Source organism: Rhinatrema bivittatum, chromosome 13, assembly GCF_901001135.1.
Source record: "Rhinatrema bivittatum chromosome 13, aRhiBiv1.1, whole genome shotgun sequence".
Classification (NCBI taxonomy): domain Eukaryota; kingdom Metazoa; phylum Chordata; class Amphibia; order Gymnophiona; family Rhinatrematidae; genus Rhinatrema; species Rhinatrema bivittatum.
The window spans coordinates 58,908,270-58,917,538 of NC_042627.1; the positions used below are offsets into that span (position 1 = coordinate 58,908,270).

The window sequence follows — 9,269 nt, forward strand, 5'->3', positions numbered from 1 at the left end:
ACAGCCACATTAAACGGCTGCCACTGTCGCACAACTGCACTCTGCATATAATTATTTTACTAAATCGGGTGTTAATGCCAGATTTACCATACATGCTGGTTTTACAAAGTTATCTAGGGTGACCTTCCTAAAATAGTGCACTTTTAATACAGAGGCATTTAGGTCAAGTCAAAATGTCTGGTTCGCAGCAGTCACGTTTATTTTGAAAATGTTGTCTAATCTGATTACCAGTAACATAAAGGGAACATTTCAAAAACTGAGCTTTCACGTTTCCTGTAGCTTGATTTCTTTGAGGAAAGCGGTATTTTTTTGATGCAAACACCGTAATCTAAAAAGTCTCAGTAAGCAAGGTGACAGCATAAGGAAAACACTGTTTTAAAAGTGGAATCTAAATTAGTTTTGCATGTTATTCTTGCTTTTGATTGGATAGGTTCAAACCTCTGATACAGAAAATAAAGACCTTTCTAGATAAGGTTCATTGTTTTGCAAGGAAAATCATGGAGCATAAGATCTTCAAAATTCTATTTGACGTTGCATTTCTTACAACTAGAAATACTTGTCTAACATTAGCAATATCACAGCGTACTATAGCTAGAGGAAAAATAGTTTCCTTAAAAAAAGTTAGCATTTTTTTAATCCTTCTCACCTTTATGAATATGAATCTTTGCAGGCTTTGACATCTCTCCATTGCTTCCAGCCTTGGATACAAGATCAACAGTTAGACCTCTCCCTCATAGACTCTTCTATGTCCTTGTGATAAGAATCGAGGGCTCTCTTTCCTGCAGTAAATATTTTTAAATGTCTTCCATTTTTTCATGTATTCATAAATATACTAGAAAGCATTCATAAGGGCATCTGATCAGAAGCAGGTTTTCCTCTATGCTGACTGCTAACGACATGAGATGCTAATGCTTCACTTCACATTCCTTCCAGCGGAAATTCTGATTGGTAATAATTCTGGTGTTTTAGTTAGGTGTTTTAAAAGCTCCAACTGTGTGTAGGCATATGTCTAGTAATGCTATATAAATAAGCAGTAGTAGTAGTAATATATAGATCATCGAACTCATTCACTCATGAGGTAGCCAAATTTGAATTTCAAGCACTATTATATTTCTAAAGGCCTAACTCACTATCAGATTGATCCCTATACATAAGTACAGTATTGAACCTATATCAGTATGCAACTCTTGTTGACATGACTGAATCCTGAAGATGATGTACAAGTGCACTTTAATGGAGCAGGTTAATATAGTTATTGGAGTCTAGATTCTCCTGGGATAGGGAGGAGGTGTTGGTGGTAAGGAAGGGATAGTTGTGAATTTTGGTTCATTTGGTTGTATTTGGTATGCACCAGGAAATATGTGCAATCTTTCTTCAATAAAAGCTTTTGATTACAAAAAAATACATATGCAACTTTTAACTTGTCCAACATATGGATAAAGAGCAATAACATCAACCAACCATGTTTTACTCACAAGTTTACTAAGCACTAATATTTTTTTTTAAACATTACCTGGAATGAGCATAAGACAGATAATATCAACATCTTTTCACTATTTAGCAAATAAAGACATTTCTGCCTCTATAAACTTTGATGTTTCTTTTGCATAAACACCAACCCCTTCTCCAGTTTCAGCAAGGTTTGCCTCCAGAGTTTCTGTTCCAAGGGATTTAAATTGCTCCAAAGCTGGTTGCTTGCATAACAAATGATTTGGGGAAGAAGTGAGTCTGCAATTGTATCCAAAGACCAGTCATATTTATAAATTAGTACAACGTAATGCAATTTAAGATCTCACCATAGTTAAATTGTTTATCTGGCTCCAGCTCATTGGAAATATGTCCTGTGGGCAGGACAGTAACTTATGACCATTTGTCAAGGATTCCAAGCAAATATCAGATGATTAAAATATTTCCCTTCAGACCTAATTATATTCCTGGATACAGCTTCTGCTCATTGGGCCAGCACAGGATATAGGTCTGCTTCAGAGGCAGTAATCAGCCCCTGGAGGGTGGAACACCATCCAAAACATAGCAGTGACACCAATGGATAGGATTTAGGTTGCATGCATATGGCATTACAAATAGAGCTGTAGACTGAAGGCTGTTGCTTGGAGAGTGGTGCTGGAATAAATCTGGTGGTCATGAATGAAGACACGGCGCCTAAGCTTTGGACATCCGTTTGTCCTAAATAGCAGAAGTGAGCAGGGACGGGGAAAACTTCCAACTGGGTTGGAAGCTCAGATGAGGAGAAAGGCAAGATAGGCCCTCAAAGAATTCTCCCTTCTTTATGGCATTAGATGGCCAAAAATACGTATTCCAAGGTATTTCTCAAAATGGTCTGATTTCAAGGCATTTTGAAATATTCTTAGTTGGCATGATAAATCCTCAACTTTAATCAAATAGAAATTACAATAAACCAAAAGAGTCAACGAGTAAGTTCTATTTTTTGTTTTCATGCCAAAGGCTTCAGATATGAAGCCTTTGAAACGGGAGTGGTGCCGAGTGATTGGAGAAGAGCGGTGGTGGTCCCGCTTCACAAGAATGGGAGCAGAGAGGAGGCTGGTAACTACAGACCGGTTAGCCTCACTTCGGTGGTGGGAAAAGTAATGGAGTCACTGTTGAAAGAGAGAATAGTGAACTATCTACAGTCGGGAGAATTGATGGACCAGAGGCAGCATGGATTCACCAGAGGAAGATCCTGTCAGACAAATCTGATTGACTTTTTTGACTGGGTAACCAAGGAATTGGATCAAGGAAGAGCGCTCGATATCATATACTTGGATTTCAGCAAAGCTTTTGATACGGTTCCACACAGGAGACTGGTGAATAAAACGAGAAGCTTGGGAGTGAGTGCCGAGGTGGTGACCTGGATTGCAAATTGGTTGACGGACAGAAGACAATGTGTGATGGTAAATGGAACCTTCTCTGAAGAGAGAGCAGTTTTAAGTGGTGTACCACAAGGATCGGTGTTGGGACCGGTCCTGTTCAATATCTTTGTGAGCGACATTGCGGACGGGATAGAAGGTAAGGTTTGTCTTTTTGCGGATGACACTAAGATCTGCAACAGAGTGGACACGCCGGAAGGAGTGGAGAGAATGAGACGGGATCTAAGGAAACTGGAAGAGTGGTCGAAGATATGGCAGCTGAGATTCAATGCCAAGAAGTGCAAAGTCATGCATATGGGGAGTGGAAATCCGAATGAACTGTATTCGATGGGGGGGGAAAGGCTGATGTGCACGGAGCAGGAGAGGGACCTTGGGGTGATGGTGTCTAATGATCTGAAGTCGGCGAAACAATGTGACAAGGCGATAGCTAAAGCCAGAAGAATGCTGGGCTGCATAGAAAGAGGAATATCGAGTAAGAAAAGGGAAGTGATTATTCCCTTGTACAAGTCCTTGGTGAGGCCTCACCTAGAGTACTGTGTTCAGTTCTGGAGACCGTATCTTCAAAAGGACAAAGACAAGATGGAGGCGGTACAGAGAAGGGCGACCAGGAAGGTGGAGGATCTTCATCGAATGACGTACGAGGAGAGATTGAAGAATCTAAATATGTACACCCTGGAGGAAAGGAGGAGCAGAGGTGATATGATACAGACTTTCAGATACTTGAAAGGTGTTAATGATCCAAAGACAATGACAAACCTTTTCCGTAGGAAAAAAATCAGCAGAACCAGGGGTCACGATTTGAAGCTCCAGGGAGGAAGATTCAGAACCAATGTCAGGAAGTATTTCTTCACGGAGAGGGTGGTGGATGCCTGGAATGCCCTTCCGGAGGATGTGGTGAAGACCAGAAATGTGAAGGACTTCAAAGGGGCATGGGATAAACATTGTGGATCCATAAAGTCAAGAGGCCGCCAATGAAGAGTGGGTGACTCGCCAGAATGATGGCTACTGCCTGGAGACAATACCCTTATTAAATAAACATACACATGCTTACTGTGACTCCAACATCGCTCTAAGCTTCAACAGCAAGAGGAAATGTGGTAAAAAGGATTCACACTCACAAAGAGGGGAGTAGCTGGCTTGTTACGGCGGTTACTACCCCAAATCAAATAAGCCTGATACTTCACTTTCAATGTATATACAGCATAGTTCTCTGCTTCAATGGCAGGGGAGAAGAAAAACTGATACTTCACACATCCAGCAGAGCTCTCTGCTTCAACAGCAGGGGAGAAGAAATGAGGGTTCACACTCACAAAGCGGGGAGTAGCTGGCTTGTTACGGCGGTTACTACCCCAAACCAAATGTGCCTGATACTTCACTTTCGATGCATATCCAGCATGGCTCTCTGCTTCAACGGCATGGGAGAAGACTTATACTTCACGCATATCCAGCATAGCTCCCTGCTTCAACAGCAGAGGAGAAGAAAAACTGATACTTCACACATATCCAGCATAACTCTCTGCTTCAACATCATGGGAGAAGAAAAACAACCAATAAGGGCTGTATAACATAGTCTGGGTAAAACAAATAAGCATGGGTGTAGCTTGCTTATTGCGGCGGCTACTACCCCTAACTAATCAAGCTTGATATTTCACTTGGATGCAGCTCCATCACTGCTCTCTACATTAAAGGTGGGGGTGGAAGGGAAATAGAACCAAGAGCTAAGAGAAACAGATAAGTATGAGAGAAAAAAATGTGTGAAGCTTGCTGGGCAGACTGGATGGGCCATTTGGTCTTCTTCTGCCGTCGTTTCTATGTTTCTATGTTTCTATATGCCACCAAAGTATTTTAACAACAGTATGCTATTCTGTGGAAAATTGCATTTATATCAATAACTGCTTGATCTGTGTCTTCTTGTGTATGACTGTTCTTTAGTCAGGAAGGATTGAATTTGTTATTTTATAACTTACACATCATCCATAGCAGAAGTAAAGTTACGCAGCAGAGGACTCCGGCATTCGCCAGTGGGCATACATATGGACGTGCAAATTTCAAGTGTGAATCTCCAAATGCCCTTGGCCCGCCCAGACTATGCCCATGCCCTGTTCCTTTTTCTAAACTTTGTGCGTGCAGTGGTAGATCTGCGCATACAGGGAGGCTTATAAAATCCACTCGATGTGTGCTGGCGTGACATATTCGCGCATCCCTTATGTTCTTATCCCCTAATTGAGGCAAGCAACAGGCTTTCAAAATTCACCTTATAGAGATTAAAGAGATTAATGCCTTAACTGTCAGACCCCTGTCTTATCGATGGGATCACAGCCTATATACATCAATAGATCAAAGAAATTTCAGCACCTAATGCCCATGTCAAAATCTTCACAGACTCTCTCCAAAGTGCATATGGGGACACCAAAGTAATGCAAATTATCGGACATTGCATTACTTTGGTGTCCCCATATGGACTTTGGAGAGAGTCTGCACGCACAAAGTTTAGAAAAAGGAACAGGGCATGGGCATAGTCTGGGCGGGCCAAGGGCATTTGGAGATTCACACTTGAAATTTGCACGTACATATGTATGTCCACTGGCGAATGCCGGAGTCCCCTGCTGTGTAACTTTACTTCTGCTATGGATGATGTGTAAGTTATAAAACAAAGCACACACATATATAAGAGAAAAGTGCACTGTTTATTATCACAACACTTTAAATGATTCTGGAAATGTGTCCTAAAATACACATACACTCACACATCCATACTTTAAAAACACCACACAAAATACAGAAAAATAGTCAGCCAGGGCCATAAGGCCTATGCAACAACGAATACCAATAAACAAATACAAAGTCATATAACAGTACTCCCTGTGGCTTTTATATTACCACTTACAACTCTATACCTGGCTTTTGCCCATTTTTTAAAGCTATCAATATGAAACTAAAAGACTAAAATATGACTATATGATGGCTTCAATTTCTTAAATACTTCTTCAGATGGCGGTCTTCCCTGTATATTTCTCCTCACTTCTGGGCAACATATTATTGTTGTAGTTTGACCCCTTCCGGGCATGTTATCACTGTGGCTTGATCCCAACAAGTGGCCCTTGTTTCACAACCATCTGCTTCCTCAGGGGGATGGTAACCACTGAGAAAACAAACCCAAATATGTTCACCTTGAATGAGTCCCATATCAAAATATACAAGACACATTTACCTTCAAAAAATTTTTCAATAAAAAGATCTTTACCAATAGCATCTATAATTCAATTGTTCCCAGACCACGCCAAACATAGCCACCGAAGACTTCTTAACTTTCCCAAACCAACTTATATCCATACAAAGAAAAGTGTCTGTTCATGATAAATCATCAAAACCTGAAACAATAATGCAAATGCTAGACAATACTTCCTATATAACCTCACTATAATCCCAGGCACTAAACCATACTAACGCGATTCACTCAACTTTAAACCACTGTCATACCTGATAAATATGTTCAAAACTTCATATGCGCATAAACTGTTTCCACGTCTTGATGCTTATGATTTGGCTAGACAATACATACGACTTCTCAAAAGTTACTATTAAAACTGCTACATCGTAGTTTGTTATTTAAAGCTTATTCCAAGCAGCCACCGCCCTACGGCGGGGAGCCGCGTACCTCACCCCTCCCTACGCACGAGCAACAGCGTGACAACGTCACGTCCCAGCTGACGCAACTAGCGGCATACCGTAAAAAAGGGTTAATGAATTAACTCAAAACCTCCCGAAGTTGAAAATCCTTTGGCTTAACTTACCAAACCCTTTTATAAGCCCAAGATGACAATCTCAAACGCCTTACTCTCACTTTTAACTGTTACCGACGTGCCGCAAAGACTCACAAGAGAAGATACTCATAAAAGTCATACTTACAATGAGCAACATTAATAAACCTGTACCCAACCCTCTTACTACCCAATATCAACCCTCATACAGGCCCTACATTCACTATATGACCATATCTACCTCAGAAACAACCCCCAAACACTTCATACACTTCAATAAACTCCACCCCATATACCCCACCATACTCCAATGCCCTTCATGAAAACTCTATTCATACATCCACTGTAGACCATATAACCAAGAAACTCCCTAGCCAATCCAATGCCAAAACTGGATACAATGAAACGTGCAGACAATACTTTTCCAATATACTACCTTGCAGGGCATAAATACTTCTAAAAAAAAAGCTACCCACTCTATCTCAATATTTAACCCATGAGGGGTCAAAGTATTCCATTCGAAAATGCATTTCTGCTCCCACTGTGTGAGAAGGCGCTGTGTGTCTCCCTCTGGATTATAACACTGCTTGATGGCAAAAACTTTTATATCATCTACACTATGTCTTTCCTGTATCCAGTGACTCACTAATGGAGCTGACTCCTTCCTTGTACGTACACAACTCTTGTGCTCAATTATTCTTTGTCTGATAGTTCTATTGGTGTGACCAATGTATACTAACGCTCAGGGGCAAGTTATAGCATAAACAACTCTTTCAGAGGAGCAAGAAAAGTGTCCAGGTAAGATATATCGACGAATGCTTGTCTTAACCTGATATTGTTGGAAATATAGCACATTAGAACAAACAGAACAATGGCCACATTGGTATTGACCATGTCTGTCATTTGATCCCCTCTTCATTTTAACCTGTCCTTAAATTTCTACCCTTTTTAGTGGCAAAAATGTGTCGTTCAGTAAATCCTGACAGGGTTGATAAGAAGGTCCAATGTTATAATATGGTTTGCTTTATAGCTGTGGTCTTAGATGAATAAGGAAGCGTGCAAATGATCCTAGATATTTTCTCTCTATGCTGTACTTTCAAAAGATTCTCACGATTCGCATAGAGACTTCATTTAAACGCTCTCGTAACGATTTGTTTACTGTAACCTCTTTCCAAAAATCTTACTGTCAGCTCTTGTGCCTTAGCCCTGTATTCTTTCATAGAGGAACACAATCTCCTATATCTAAGGAACTGCCCACATGGTATATTCTCCTTAAGCTTTCTTGGATGGAAACTTGTGGCGTGGAGTAATGTATTTCTATCCGTGGGCTTTCTATACACAGTAGTTTCTATACCATTTTCACCTTTGATGACCAACATATCAAGAAAGGTCACAGAAATGGCATCCTTAACAAAAGTGAACTGCAAGTTAACATCACTCTGGTTCATGTGCCTTTGAAAATTCAGCAACAAGGCTTCATCACCTTTCCACAAGAAAAACAAATCGTCAATATATTGCTTCCAAACTGTGACCTGATTAAAAAACCTAGAGGAATATATATGCTGTGTCTCATATTCCGCTACATATAATCCTGCCACAGTGGGAGCCAACGGAGAACCCATTGGAATGCCTTTGACTTGTTTGTAAAAAACTCTATTAAACCTGAAATAACTTTCAGTAAGGACTAATTCAACTAACTCCATCAAAAGTTGGTACTTCCTGACAGATGGCACTACTCTTTTTTAACAGCTTCCGCAATATTATTAAAGCTTGAGTCTGAGGGATACATGTGTAAAGGGAAGATATATCCGCTGAAACCAACCATTGCACCCGTTCCAATTGTATCTGCTCCATGCATCCCAAAAAATCCATTGAGTCTCTAACATAAGACTGTACTTGAACAACTAATGGTTGGAGTAAACGATCAATGTATTTAGCAATAGGTTCAAACACTGAACCAATACCATGTCCCGGTGGAGTCAACAAAGATTTATGGATTTTGGTAACAGTGTAAAAATAAGGAACAGTTGGGAAAGGTTGAAATAACCAATGAAACTCTTTATGACTAATTACTCCCCCTTGTAGTGCAATATCTAACAAGCTTTTAACTTGAGATAACAACTCTTTAATAGGGTCACAATCTAATTTGATATATGTGGATACGTCTGCTAACTGTTGTGTAGCTTCTTGTATATACCACGCCGAATCCAACACCACTACTGCACCCCCTTTGTCTGCTGTAGATATAGTTATTGTAGGGTCAGCCCTCAACATCTTAATAGCTTGGCATTTTGATGTATTCAAATTAAATTTAATCCTTTCCATATCTGTTTCAATAGTTTCCAAGTCTCTCATAACCAAGGTCTCAAAGGCTGTAACCAACGGGTGTGGAGGAGTTGGGGGCATCCATTTAGAAGATCTATATAATTGTTTACCTAAAGTGAAATCATTTAATGGAGTGCCAAATAATTCTCTTAATTTAATCCTCCTAAAAATTTATTCAATTCCACCCTAGTAAAGAAAGGATCATGTTTTTCTGAAGGAACAAATGTGAGGCCCTTATTCAGGACCGACCACATCTCTAAAGTCAAATGTTTAGAAGAAATATTGAAAACTAAGAATA

The 9,269-nt window shown here is 40.1% G+C and overlaps 1 pseudogene; it reads right to left on the reverse strand.

The window, feature by feature from the left end:
* Positions 1-9,052, reverse strand: part of LOC115074738 — a 64,999-nt pseudogene extending 55,947 nt beyond the window's left edge.
* Positions 9,053-9,269: the final 217 nt, after the last annotated feature.